Below are 15,609 nucleotides of genomic sequence, written 5' to 3'. Positions count from 1 at the left end.
TTTAATAACTGGGGCATAAGCCTTTTAATAACTGGGGCATAAGCCCTTTTAATGGGCATAAGCCCTTTAATAACTGGGGCATAAGCCCTTTTAATAAGTGGGGCATAAGCCCTTTAATAACTGGGGCATAAGCCCTTTTTGCACTTCCTCCATCCATATAAAAACCCAACCCAATACATTTATAAACATCTCATGTGCATATCATACATATCATGTGCATATCATACATGTCATGTGCATATCATACATATCATGTTTATCAAAATCCCATGCATTAAGTTCATATATAAACCCTAGGGGTATAATGGTCACTTTTACCTAGAGGCAAAACGGTCATTGTCATGTTATAAGGGTAATCTTGTAATTTTACTGAAAATTAGGGTTTCCATGTTCATTAACGATTACTAACAATTCATGGGTGCAAATAGTGATTCTGGCCCATTTTTAGCGAAATCGAGTTATTGGGCCTAAGACCCCTAATGGCCCTACTTAGCCGATTCTGTCATCTAGGCCCATTTAGCCTATATTCCATAACGGTTTTATCAGTCTCTATGCACAATTTAACAAGTTTCTATATTCTACCAATTTTACTCAAATGGGCCCGAATGCCCATCGGGCCCTGTTTCAGCCCCTCAGGCCCAACTTACCGTGAATGCCAAAAATCACGTTCTTACCTTTTCCAACCTTTCCGATCATCATCTCAACGAATCTAACTGACTAATGAGCGTTCGCTTGCTCACAAGTCCTCGAAATGCCAGAGTTTTGGCATTTCGGCTTTTCAGCATTTATCGCTTTAAGCTATGAAAAAGGGTTCGTTACACACCTGATTTGCGATATTCCATGACGAGATCTCCTATGCGATTTCTCCTATAATCAACCACTTATAGATTAGACCATGTTAATATTAAACCAAATCGAAAACTACCTATTATCATCACTTACACATTCACCACCATCCCCAATGGCCCTTGGGTTCATACCTTTGCCAAGTTGATGACTAGATTTAGTCACTCCGATGATCCAAGCTTTTCACACACTCCTCGATCGGTAGCCTTTAATCCTCACTATCACCAACAAACCAAATAACACCAAAAACCCTTTTAGCCTTAGTCGACAAAGGGTTTTCACTTTTTTAAACCACAAGATACAAATGGAAAGAAGGTTCAATACTTAGCAAGAGATCTACTCGTTGAAGAACGTTCCAAATACCTTCCTACCCCATATCCGTTGTGAATCCAACTTAAACGTCGTGAAAATAGATCTAAATATTAATTCCGAATGACTAAAATATGAAGCTTTCGCTTTTCAAAGAAATATTAATCTAAGCTATTACGAGGTTAGTACACACATTACGGGTTGAAGTTGAAACGTTTCCAAAATCAATCACCTACGATAACCACCACATCACTCAAACTTAACTATTCCAATATCAATATATGTAAATCCTAAGCACATCACCATACTGAACATAAGGGCATATTCGTCATTTTACCATACGAGGTATTTTGGTAGTTTACAAATTGAGGGTATTGCGGTAATTTCACAAACCAAGGGTATTTTAGTAATTTTGTAAATCGAGGTAAAACAAGAATTACAGTAAATTAAGGGTAAAACAAGAATTCTATAAATCGAGGGTAAAATGGTAATTCAGAAATCGAGGATAAAAGCGGTAATTCAGAATCGAGGTAAAACGATAATTATGTAAATCGGGGTAAAAGCGGTAATTATGTAAATTGGGGTAAAAGCGGTAATTCAGTAATCGAGGTTAAAATAGTAATTACAGAACCGAGGGTAAAACGGTAATTCTGTAAATCGAGGGTAAAACGGTAATTTTACAAATCGAGGGTAAAACGGTAATTCTATAACCTGAGGGTAAAACGGTAATTATGTAAATCGGGAGTACTTTGGTAATTTACAAGTCGAGGGCATTTCAGTAATTGGTAAACTAAAGTATTCTAAACATGGATAACAATACGAATGGGCCTAAAGCCTATTCTCGGCCCAAATGGGCCCACACGCTCGTGTGGCCCTTTTAGCCCAAATCTAGCCACAGATATTAGATTCACCTAGCCTAGCCTAATATTTACTACACAATCAAACAACTTATCCAATTGGGCCTGTAGGCCCATTAGGCCCACATGACCCTTTCGACCTATCGCGTTCAAGTAGCCATCCTACATTAGAGTAGTAAGAAATACACACCGATAGGAGACCGGAGTTAATCCACACTCCGAGCACTCTTAGCCGACGCCCAACCCAAACGAGCACGCCATACAAATGAAAGGGATCAGCCAAGAAGGGTGCATTTACTCTCCTCATGGTTCCCTCTATTTAAAGCCAGCTTTGTATCCACTCTTATGTTAGCTTCCCGATGTGGGATCCCTCCAACATCAGAGTTTAAATTCAACACCAACTCTTGTCGCCCCATTTTAGCAAAATAAATGCTCTTTGCTTGCTATGGGATTCGAACCTATGCCTCCCCTTAAATGCTCCACACGCTACTTGCCACTAAGCCACAAGGCTTTTTGTGTCATATTTTATCCCCAATTAATTATAAGGTCTAAAGGCCAAAGTCCGTGTTCCTTTAAAACCCAAAATAAATTGCAAGAGCCAAGGCTTGAACCCAGTGCTCCCATACAACCTTAATGACGCCACAACCACTAGACTACAAGCTTCCTTGTGTCATTTATTTAACACAATAATTTAAAACCCTCATCCAAACATCCGTGTTTTTTCACTTAATACCAAAATTTTGCTAAAGCCCAAGTTTGAACCCAAGATTTCTCTAACACTTCTCAAAGCCATTAACCACTAAAGCAAACATTTAATTGTGTCATTTCATTACACAATTAAATACCTATATAAAACCTCCTTACGGACCCACACTCAAGGTCCAATACTTCAGGCCCAAATTGTGGTGTTACAATTCTACTCCCTTAAAGAAATTTCGTCCTCGAAATTTCCAACTATCAACTAATCGTATTACTCAAGTCAAACCTCTATGCTTCCGCTACGCACTCTAATTAAAAATAATTCTTAGTACGACCCAGAACATCTAATTACCAAAGTAAAGAAACATTTATCAAGAACGCATACAATTCGTAACACATATTTAAATAAAATAAACTTGGCGATCCCGAGTTCGATGCTCCTTGGACCCACATCTAAGACATGCTCCTGTCTTCCTATGGCATTCACCCGGATGACGTCCATTGCAGTCTTTGCAGATTGGATAGTTTGGTCGTGCCTTAACATGTTTCACGTAGCGAGGCTTGGTTTTACGAGAACTAGAATCCTTCCTTTTCTTACACTCCAAGCACCACTTGCAGCGTTTCCCTAATTTCCTTAATTTTGGTATCCAATACTTCCTCTACCACTTTCTTTACTAACTCGGCGGTGCCTCAGTACCAAGCTCAGAGTTACCGCTACCAAGTTGGTAGACTTTGCTTACCCTCGAATCCATATCAATACTCTACATTACCAAAGGCACATATCAATTAACTACAAAGATCTCAAAATTTTACTATTTATTCATATGTCTTATGCAGAGATAGTATTTTAAAGTTTCTATTTTCACGTAATCATAGCCTAGCTACAGGTCTCGGTATTCTAGAGTTTTTAGGGTTGCCTTAGTTATAATGTCATGATATGGTCTCGCCTATCTACAATAATATCTTAATACAAATGTAATATGAGGAATGTAAATACTTACAGACTTGGTGCTGGAGATTCATGTGCCACCGCTTGATTACCAAATTTCAAAACCAAGAAAATTTAAACCATTTTAACATGTATACTCAGAAACATTTTTGCAATAAACTTTCCAAAACTATTTCCAAAAAAATACCCTTCTTAAGCCTAAATTTTCGAAAAATTTTCAAACCCGATCCACAGCCGAGTTGTTGCAACTTGGCTCTGATACCACTAAATGTAACACCCCAAACCCGGCCCAAACGTTATGGCCGAATCTGACGTGCCACATTGGAGTTGAAAACCCACGTTCCATTTTTAGTGTTTTAAAACCATATATTTTGTTGAGTTAACAAAGTGTATGGAAGCTGGGCACTAGGTAGGTATCCGAGATAGAGGAGGTGAGCCATGAAGGCTGCTTAAGTACCAAGCTCTTTAATTGGATCCAATCCTAGACATGCCCACAACCATAGCCACACTTTGTCATATCGAGTTTAAATTTGTTTAAGTGGACGTCTTTGATAAATTGATTAATCGTGGTGTTGAGATATTTTGAAAACAAGTATCATTTTGAAAACACGTCCTAAGTCTAGCCCATTTGAATAATTATCAACCGGGTTTAAAGTTATTAAAATTAAAGTAATCCCAAAAGAAATAAAAGGAAAGTTAAAATGGCCTTATTACAACCCAAAAATAAATAATATTTAAAGGAAATTTAAAGAAAACCAACGCTTATTTAAAAGTCCAAAGACAATCACCGTAGCCACTCAATCCCTTCCGGCCCAAGTCCCCACATTAAGGCTCACCTGCAAGGTTAAGGAAAGGGGGTGAGTTTGGAAACTCAGTGTACAACAAGCCCTTTCGAGCCCAAAACAATAACGACTGTTGGGTCTAAGCCCAAATCCAATCTCAAACATGTCTTGGGCCATAGCCCTTTTCATATTTCATATTTCATAACACCGGGCAAGCCTTTTCAAATTTCATATTACTGGGCTGAAGCCTTTACTGTAAACGGTATGGCCCATAGGCCCATTTCAATATCACATATAATGTTAATGAAAGAATGCAACCCATTTGGGGAGACTACTCCTCTTTTAACAACTGGGGCAAAGCCTTTTAATAACTGGGGCAAAGCCCTTTTAATAATTGGGGCATAAGCCCTTTAATAACTGGGGCATAAGCCCTTTTAATAACTGAGGCATAAGCCCTTTAATAACTGGGGCATAAGCCCTTTTAATAACTGGGGCATAAGCCATTTAATAACTAGGGCATAAGCCCTTTTTGCACTTCCTCCATCCATATAAAAACCCAACCCAATGCATTTATGAACATCTCATGTGCATATCATACATATCATGTGCATATCATACATGTCATGTGCATATCATACATATCATGTTTATCAAAATCCCATGCATTAAGTTCATATATAAACCCTAGGGGTATAATGGTCACTTTTACCTAGGGGCAAAACGGTCATTTTCATGTTATAAGGGTAATCTTGTAATTTTATCGAAAATTAGGGTTTCCATGTTCATTAACGATTACTAACAATTCATGGGTGCAAATAGTGATTCTGGCCCATTTTTAGCGAAATCGAGTTATTGGGCCTAAGACCCCTAATGGCCCTACTTAGCCGATTCTGTCATCTAGGCCCATTTAGCCTATATTCCATAACGGTTTTATCAGTCTCTATGTGCAATTTAACAAGTTTCCATATTCTACCAATTTTACTCAAATGGGCCCGAATGCCCATCGGACCTCGCTTTCACCCTCGAGGCCCAACTTACCGTGAATGCCAAAATCACGCTCTTACCTTTTCCAACCTTCCCGATCATCATCTCAACGAATCTAATCGACTAATGAGCGTTAATTGCTCATAAGTCCTCGAAATGCCAGAGTTTTGGCATTTCGACTTTTCAGCATTTATCGCTTTAAGCTATGAAAAAGGGTTCGTTACACACCTGATTTACGATATTCCTTGACGAGATCTCCTATGCGATTTCTCTTATAATCAACCACTTATAGATTAGACCATGTTAATATTAAACCAAATCGAAAACTACCTATTATCATCACTTACACATTCGGCCACCATCCCCAATGGCCCTTGGGTTCATACCTTTGTCGAAGTTGATGACTAGATTTAGTCACTCTGATGATCCAAGCTTTTCACACACTCCTCGATCGGTAGCCTTTAATCCTCACTATCACCAACAAACCAAATAACACCAAAACCCTTTTAGCCTTAGTCGACAAAGGGTTTTCACTTTTCTTAAACCACAAGATACAAATGGAAAGAAGGTTCAATACTTACCAAGAGATCTACTCGTTGAAGAACGTTCCAAATACCTTCCTACCCCATATCCGTTAGAATCCAACTTAAACGTGCGTGAAAATAGATCTAAATATTAATTCCTAATGACTAAAATATGAAGCTTTGACTTTTCAAAGAAATATTAATCTAAGCTATTACGAGGTTAGTACACACATTACGGGTTGAAGTTGAAACGTTTCCAAAATCAATCACCTACGATAACCACCACCGTCACTCAAACTTAACTATTCCAATATCAATATATGTAAATCCTAAGCACATCACCATACGGAACATAAGGGCATATTCGTCATTTTACCATACGAGGTATTTTGGTAGTTTTACAAATTGAGGGTATTATGGTAATTTCACAAACCAAGGGTATTTTAGTAATTTTGTAAATCGAGGGTAAAACAAGAATTCAGAAATCAAGGGTAAAACAGTAATTCTATAAATCGAGGGTAAAATGGTAATTACGTAAATCGAGGGTAAAACAGTAATTCAGAAATCGAGGTAAAACGATAATTATGTAAATCGAGGTAAAACGGTAATTATGTAAATTGGGGTAAAACGATAATTCGTAAATCGAGGTAAAATAGTAATTCAGAACCGAGGGTAAAACAGTAATTCAGAAATCGAGGGTAAAACGGTAATTTTACAAATCGAGGTAAAACAGTAATTCTATAACCCGAGGGTAAAACGGTAATTATGTAAATCGGAGTCCTTTGGTAATTTACAAGTCGAGGGCATTTCAAGAATTGGTAAACTAAAGTATTCTAAACATGGATAACAATACGAATGGGCCTAAAGCCTATTCTCGCCCAAATGGGCCCACACGCGTGTGGCCCTTTTAGCCCAAATCTAGCCACGATATTAGATTCACCTAGCCTAGCCCAATATTTACTACACAATCAAACAACTTATCCAATTGGGCTGTGAGGCCCATTAGGCCCACATGACCTCTTTCGACCCATCGCGTTCAAGTAGCCATCCTACAGCCTAGAGTAGTAAGAAATACACACGATAGGAGACCGGAGTTAATCCACACTCGAGCACTCTTAGCCGACGCCCAACCCAAACGAGCACGCCATACAATGAAAGGGATCAGCCAAGAAAGGTGCATTTACTCTCCTCATGGTTCCTCTATTTAAAGCCGACTTTGTATCCACTCTTATGTTAGCTTCCGATGTGGGATCCTCCAACATCGAGTTTAAATTCAACACCAACTCTTGTCGCCCCTTTTAGCAAAATAAATGCTCTTTGCTTGCCATGGGATTCAACCTATGCCTCCCTTAAATGCTCCACACGCTACTTGCCACTAAGCCACAAGGCTTTTTGTGTCATATTTTATCCCTAATTAATTATAAGGTCTAAAGGCCAAAGTCCGTGTTCCTTTAAAACCCAAAATAAATTGCAAGAGCCAAGGCTTGAACCCAGGCTCCCATACAACCTTAATGACACCACAACCACTAGACTACAAGCTTCTTTGTGTCATTTATTTAACACAATAATTTAAAAACCCTCATCCAAGCATCCAGGTTTTTTTCACTTAATACCAAAATTTTTGCTAAAGCCCAAGTTTGAACCCAAGATTTCTCTAACACTTCTCAAAGCCATTAACCACTAAAGCAAACATTTAATTGTGTCATTTCATTACACAATTAAATACCTATATAAAACCTCCTTACGGACCCACACTCAAGGTCCAATACTTCTAGGCCCAAATTCGGGGTGTTACAATATCAAAACAAGAATTAAGAACACATAATGAAGAACAAGTCAAATATTTATCATACAATTCAGATAATAATAACAAGATCCGTCTTAGGTTTCATTCCCCTTAGGTATTTAGGGGTTTTAGTTCATACTAATGAAAGAAAACATCTCAAAAGAATAAATATAACAAAACGTAAGAAAACCCAAAACTCCTGAGGGAATTTGAAGGGAGATCTTCAGTCTTGATGGTGAATCCGGCTTCTGAGATGGATCGGTAGGCTTTCCTTGAGCAATTCCTTGCTTCCTCCTCTTCATCCCCCTATCTAAGTGCCTCCTCAGGTGTTTAAATAGGCTTTGGAATGCCTAAGAGCCCTTAAAATTAGCCTTTTCCAAATTGGACTAAACTTGGGCTCGGCAAGGACACGCCCATGTGACATGCCAGTGTGCGATTGCTTAAGGCTATGGTCAAGGCTGTTAAATGGGCACGGGTGTATGATCTACCCATGTAAATTGTGCTTTGACCTTGCCAAAGGGACACGGCCTTGTGGTCTGCCCGTGTGAGGAAGTCCAAGCGGTTTTGATTTCGTACGCTGGCCCATTTTCTCTGTTTTTGGCCTGTTTCTCGTTCCTTTCACTCTCCTATGCTCATCTATGTATAAAACATGAAATTAAGGCATTAGGAGCATCGAATTCACCAATTTTTAGGAAAATCATTCATAAAATGTGCTAAGCATGGGATAGAAATATGTATGAATTACGGTTTATCAAATACCCCCACACTTAAGCATTTGCTTGTCCTCAAGAAAAATCCTCAACTCATAATCAAAATAAATTCTTCTCAACTTATAATTTTTATCAATAATATCTCAAAATAATCCATAGGTAAATGATACATTGAAAATTCAACTGAAAGAACATCAAAGTTTCAAACATTCCAAGTTTGAGCATTTTATTATGAAAACATAGGTGTCTCCCCTCATTTAAGTAATTACCTTTGATTCAATATATCACAGAGTTTCACATCCTCACTAAAGATTCACTCAAATCATTCGAGTTGTTTAAGTACAATAAATGAAGCACTCAATAGTCAATAATGAAAAGTCATTACCATAGGCTCGCATGAAAATCAAATCTCCACCATTATAAATTGAGATGAAAAATTAGTCAAAAGGTCTTTAGAGAGTTGTAACGTGGCTTTGGTTAAAGGGTGTGGTCACAAACTAAAAGAAAGGGTTAGAATCGAGATTGAATTGAAAAATTGACCAACTAGAAAAATGACTAGTCATCAATTGCGTACAACAGAGCTTTTTCTCAGAATATGGAATTTAACTTCTTTAGCTCAGAAGATCACTACTACTAATATGTATACATGTATTTTTTTTAAGAACAAGTCAAATTACAAAATAGAATAAAACAGCTAAACAACTATTCCAACTCAAATCTCGACAAAAATAGGGATCAAATTAATTTAGAGGATTTTAACAATAACAAGTTATGGGTTAATATTGAAGGTAAATCAATGAATGGGTTGTTAGGCTCAAAGGGGTTCACTAAGGGTTAATCGTGAAGGTAGGCTTTTATGGAGTGAGTGGGTTAAACCTAAGTGCCTTTATCATTTGGACATATCAAATCAAATGGTGTGGTCTTGACATGCATAATCAAGCAAGTTCTAGAATAACAATTCAATACTGACGCACTCATAATGAAAGTGAGCATGAAAGAAATAATAGATGCTCTAAAGGCTCAATATCTCACAAAAATTATGGCTTTTTCGTGTTTAAACTTGTGAATTTCAACTCAAAATAATACCTAAACTTAGGGGAACAACCTAAAAGTTTTTAATTCTTCAAAAATCAAATTATCATGCTTGATTCCTTAATGTCTTAAAGTTTAAACAATCAATGCATAAATGCCTATGTTTTAGTTCAAGATATATCAATAAACATTATAAACTAATTGGAATTGATTCTAATAATGATATGAGAAGATCGCATGAGAATAAAAAAAAATCAGGGATTTTTCTGATATAAAAGACCCCCCACACTTAAAATGTACATTGCCCTCAATGTACAAAGGTAGATATATTGAAAAAGATAGATTTATAATCATAAGATAGGGAGTTTTGGAGTTTTGGAGAATAATCAGCGTGAGAGTGGAGGAGGATACTCCGGTGGTGGTAGAGGTTCATTAGTCCATAAGTCCTGCGCCAAAAGAATATTATATTTGGTGGTAGCTATGGTCATGGTTGAGTAGGACATGGTAGTCGTGGAGAACCTTTCCCGGTGGAGTTTTTAGTTCTTATATGATGATGATCTTAGGAGTTCTTTATAATTGTGATAGAATCAGGAACTTTTTAGGGAATATATAAGGAAGAATAATTACTCGATATGAAATAGCCGAAATTCAAAAAAAATTATAAAACCTAATAAAAATAAGCTTAAAGAAAAATAAAAAGTAGTCTTCAAGTAGAATAAAAGTAAAAACATAAAGTAAGAAATAAAAGTTTTTAAACATCTTCATCGCTAGATGGTTCGTGAAGTGGGGCTGGCAATGAGATGTGGAAGTGCTGACAAATCTGGTGTAGTGTAGCATCAATGTGATTGAAGCACTGAAAACACTACTGCTCAAATTGAGTTAGGCGATCAGAGATGTCAGCGTATGAAGCCGCCGCATGAACTGGACGAGAAGGAGGTGGTGGTTGAGCCAGTGGGTCCTCATGATGTGGAGGGACATCATTAGTAATGTCGTCACGGGCTCCCTCCTTAGCTAATTGGACGAGGCGATATTGAGGAGGGTGGGTTCCTCGGTACTTCTCGATCATCCTCATACTAAGCATGATTGAGATGCCTTGTGGGGGCATCTGGCCAATAAGAGTAAGGGAGGATGGTTGTGCTACTGTGTTGAGGAGCCCAAAGTGTCTTGCCAGTCGAGTCATGTAGGGGCCAATGGAGATGACCCCCCTCCGATGTAGCTCTGTCTAATGGCAAATGGTGAGGGTAATAAAGTAGGCGAAGTCGAGCACTTACCCATTCGCCATGCTCCATAGAAATTAGGTGTCGTAAGTGTTGATGACGCTGGTGCTCTCTCGACGTCGTGTCAAAGTGTGTGCGAAGATGGCGTATAGGTACCTCAAGGAGGGAGAGAGAACCGATGCCTTGGAGCGGCTCGGGTCGTAGGTGGCTAAACTGGGGACCAAAGCGTACCAACACTTCGAGGGAGAGTAGTGGATGTGGCAACAGAGAGTGTCGAGGTCGTTCTTATCCATGAACTCCTCTGTGTACAGGCCCAAAGCTATGCCGAACTCAGGCACACTCAACTAGTGGACTAACCACCGAGACGAAACTAGACTGTTCCAAGATCATCAAAGTTGGTCATGACGTCTTGAACATGGAATGTCAGTAAAGTTCAAGTGTGAGCTCAAGGTACGCCGGCTCGATGATCGCAAAGAAGAGGTCCTATGGATCGGTTGTCAGGAGTGCTCGTACATTGTCAGCCAACTGGACTTGTTCAAGCGTTGTTCAATCAATGCAACGGCCCACACCTAAAGGTCGGGCTCATAGGATTTGGAATAGTTCCACCTGATTGCCGAGTGGAAATTGGAGGTATGGGTGGCAAATTTTCGCAGTAGGTCCTGAGGAAGACACCCCTTTCCACTTTTTCAAAGTGGGGACGGTAGTTTTCTTGCCACGTGAGCTTGACATGGTATGCTTGCAAGAAGAAAGAATATAACATAACTAACTAACTAAAGAAATAGTCATGAATATAGTTAAACTAACCAGTCCAACCAATAATACTTAGCAGTTTAATCTAAATGATAGAAGTTTATAAAGTAATTGACATAATAAAAGCATGATTATTTTCAACATGAAATGACTGAACTAGACTCTATGGGAACACGCAAAAAGAATGAATGTATCAGAGAGTATTGACTAAAATGGCAAAGAATAAACATATAAGCATGACTATAGTGAGAACTATGAATATAAATAAAAAATCTGCCAAATAAAACCATAAGAATCATAAAATTAGTAAAAGAGATGAAGAAAATAGAGACAAAAGAGTAAACAAACGCTAAAAAGATAAGAATGGGTGTCGAAAATAGAGTTGGAGGCAGCGCAAGGGCGTGGCAGGGAGGCCGTATAGACTTGTAGCAGCTAGGGTTAGGGATTTTGGGTGAAGAATCTGGTGAATAGTGAAGGGTATTTATAGATTTTGGGACACAAGGCCAGGGGACATGCCCGTGTTCCCTAATTTTTCCCCATGTGATTCACGAATTTTGAATTTGGGCGCGTCTGACATTTTGCCCATGCCTGTATTCCTTGGGCGTGTGGGTGCATACGGCCGTGTCACATGGCCGTGTCTGTCTTCATTCACTTCTCCCACGCCCATGTATGTAAGCCCACGCCCGTGTTAATCTGACATGTTCGACCACTAGTTCTAGACACGGGCGTGGCGAATGCCCGTGCCATTTTTTCAGGTTCAACCATGGTTCTAAGACACGGTCGTGTCGCACGCCCGTGTTGTTTTGGCAGGTTCGCCCACGGTCCTAACGCACAGCCGTGGCGACTTATCGTATGCCGTGTTGGGGAAAATTTTGACCTATTTTCACATGGCCTCAGGCACTCCTGTGTACCTGGCCGTATGTGCTTTAGAAAGCCTGCGTTTCATGAGTCGGTTAGTATGTTAGATATTAAAACTAAAATTTAAAGAAATTAATATTGTTGGTGCTCGGGTTGCCTCCCGAGAAGCACTTATTTATAGTCTAAGCTCAACTTACCTTTCTGGTAAATGGTCATGGTGGTTCAACGAGTTTATACTCCTCATTCCTGCTATGAATCCCATCAAAATAAGGTTTTAGGCGGGTATTGTTTACCTTAAAGGTGTCGAATTTGGGATGACTTACCTCGACTGTACCAAATGGGAAAATGCTAAGTACCATAAGAGGAATTTCTTCATTCGGTTTGGCAATGTCAATGTGAAGATTGGCGGCTTCTAATGAAACTTTATCTCCAACCTTAAGTTGATTTAGTGAGGCATTGAGCTCGTTCTGGCATAGTTTTGGTTTATCGTGTTTTCTCGGTTTAAATGTCAGCCATTCATCTAACTCCTCGATTCGTAACCTTCGTTCTTCATGGGTAGATTCTTTGTTGTGGATTGAACATGGCTCATGTGTATCCTTCGAACTTATTTCCTACAAAATAGGTTGCACTGTATGATCAGTCTTAGTAGAACAGTTTGTACAATCACCTTCAATTTTTGATGTGTTGTTCGGGTTGCGAGCTTGAAGGTTGATTATTTCATCTCCTACACGAAGTGTGAGTTCACTTGTGCCAACGTCAATAATTTTTCTAGCAGTTGTTAAAAAGGGCCTTGCAAAAATTAAAGGAACATTACTGTCCTCTTCTATGTCTGAAAAAACAAAATCAACTGGGAATATAAATTTTTCAATTTTAACGAGTACGTCTTCAATAATACCCCTAGGAAATCTAACAGTTTTATCTGCTAATTGAATGCTCATCCTAGTTTGTTTGGGTTTCCCTAAACTTAGTTGCTTAAACAATTTGTAAGGCATAACATTGATACTAGCCTCTAGACTAGCCAATGCATTATTAACATCTAATCTACCAATTAATCAAAGAATCGTAAAACTCCCTAGATCTTTTAGTTTTTTGGGTAGCTTATTTTAAAGAATGGCTGAGCAAACCGCTTTCAGCTCCACATGCAACCTTTCATCTAACTTTCTTTTATTTGCTATTAGCTCCTTTAAAAATTTGACTGTGTTTGGCATCTGTGAAAGTGCTTCAATAAACAGTACGTTAATATGTAGTTTCTTTAAAAGTTTAAGGAATTTATCAAATTGTTCAACTGAGCGGTCTTTCCTTGTTGTATTGGGGTGTGGCACATGAGGCTTATATTCTGGACTTACCGATTTTTGTTCGTTTGGCCTACCTCATTCTTACCTTCGCTTACCACCAGTTCTGGCCTTGGTTTTCCCACTAACCCTTCCTTATCTTGAATGGCAATTGCGTTGAGTTGCTCCCTTGGGTTAGATTCAGTGTTGCCTGGCAGGCTACCTTGTGGTCATTCGAAAATCAACTTGGCGAGCTGTCCAATCTGAGTTTCGAGCCCTTGGATTGATGCTTGTTGATTTTTGAGTGTCGTCTCGGTATTCTGAAATCGAGTCTCGGGCACCAAGATGAATTTGGTTAGCATCTCCTCAAGGTTCAACTTTTTCTCCTACTAGTATGGTGGTTGCTGAAAGCCTTGAGGGGGTGGTGGTTCTGATTTCCTTGGCCTCTCCATGAAAAATTTAGGTGATTCTTCCAACCTACATTGTAAGTATTCCTATAAGGATTGTTTTGAGATCGAGGATTATTACCCATGTAATTTAACTGCTCGTTCTCCATGTTGTGGCCATAAGTTGGGTATTTTGAATTGCTCGATCCACCTCCATTTGCTTCGCACTGCATTACTGGGTGAACCTGTGAAGAACTAAGGAAACCATCAATTTTCTTATACAAGAGTTTTACCTGATTAGAGAGCATGGTGACTGAATCGACGTTATAACGACTGGCTGTTTTTGTTAGCTTTGTCCTCATGACTTGCCACTGATAGTTATTCAGTGACATCTCCTCTATAAATTTATAGGCATCTTCAGGTGTTTTATTATTGATGGTTCTGCCAGCAGCTGCGTCAACCATTTGTCGAGTCGAAGGATTCAGACCATTATGAAAAGTTTGAACCTGTAGCCAGAGTGGTAACCCATGGTGAGGGCACCTTCTCAAAAGGTCCTTGTATCTCTCCCATGCATCGTAGAGTGTTTCTAAATCCATCTACATAAAAGAAGAGATATCATTATGTAATTTATCCGTTTTAGCCAGCGGAAAATATTTTAGCAAAAATTTTTCGGTCATTTGTTCCTAAGTAGTGATTGACCCCCGTGGTAATGAATTCAACCACTGTTTAGCTTTGTTTCTCAAAGAAAAAGGGAATAACCGAAGGCGAATGGCGTCATTAGAAACACCATTAATTTTAAATGTATCATATAGTTCCAAAAAGTTTGCCAGGTGAGCGTTGGGATCTTCGTCCTGCAAACCATCAAACTAAACAAATTGTTGTATCATTTGAATTCTGTTAGGTTTCAGTTCAAAATTATTTGCAACAATAGCAAGTCTATCTATACTTGACTCAGTTCCTGTTAAATTAGGTCTAGCATAATCATACATAGTGCGTGGAGCAGGATTCTGATTTACTGGATCAACAGCAATCGCAGGAGGTAGTAGATTTTCTTGGTTTTCAGCCATCTTTTTAGTTGTGGTTGAAGTACCATCCTCTTGCTAGTCCTCTGTGTAACTTAGGCTTCGTCTTATTTCTCTTCGGTTTCTACAAACTGTGCGGCCAGTCTCACTGTCAAAAAGTAATGGTCCTGACGGGTTTCTTCTAGTCATAAACTATAATAACCTGCCAGAAAATGGGAAAAAGAAGAATTGGTAATAAAAATAGAAAAAAATTTAAATTGTAGCAAAAATAAATGGCTGAAGTAATAAAAGTCGAGTGCTCCTAATATCTTAGATCCCCGGCAACGGCCCCAAAAACTTGATAGGTGATATTCATGACAGGTTTTAATATTTATAGTGAATCGTTCTTGAAACTAACTATTATCACGATGAAGGCAAGTGCACCTATTGAACAGTAGTATAGCTTTAGCAAGACCGAATTATTGAACCCAAAGAAACTAAAAGTACTAGTATCAATTTTCTTTTTATTATCTAGCCTAAAAAATAAAAAGGGTTTTGTTTATATATAACTAATGAACTAACTAACAAATCACAGAAAAGAAATTTGGGAAAAATACTTTTTGGAAAACTCGATTGATTAAGACAATA

At 38.6% G+C, this 15,609-nt stretch overlaps 1 non-coding gene across 1 annotated transcript; it reads left to right on the top strand.

The window, feature by feature from the left end:
- Positions 1-14,482: 14,482 nt before the first annotated feature.
- On the top strand, positions 14,483-14,588 carry LOC128294935 (small nucleolar RNA R71). Its single transcript, XR_008285242.1, has one exon. It is a non-coding gene; the product is annotated as a small nucleolar RNA R71 (small nucleolar RNA).
- Positions 14,589-15,609: the final 1,021 nt, after the last annotated feature.

This window comes from Gossypium arboreum, chromosome 6 (assembly GCF_025698485.1).
Source record: "Gossypium arboreum isolate Shixiya-1 chromosome 6, ASM2569848v2, whole genome shotgun sequence".
NCBI classification, from domain to species: Eukaryota; Viridiplantae; Streptophyta; class Magnoliopsida; order Malvales; family Malvaceae; genus Gossypium; species Gossypium arboreum.
The sequence above is the reverse complement of the archived record's forward strand: the minus strand, read 5'-3'. Positions and strand labels throughout refer to the sequence as shown.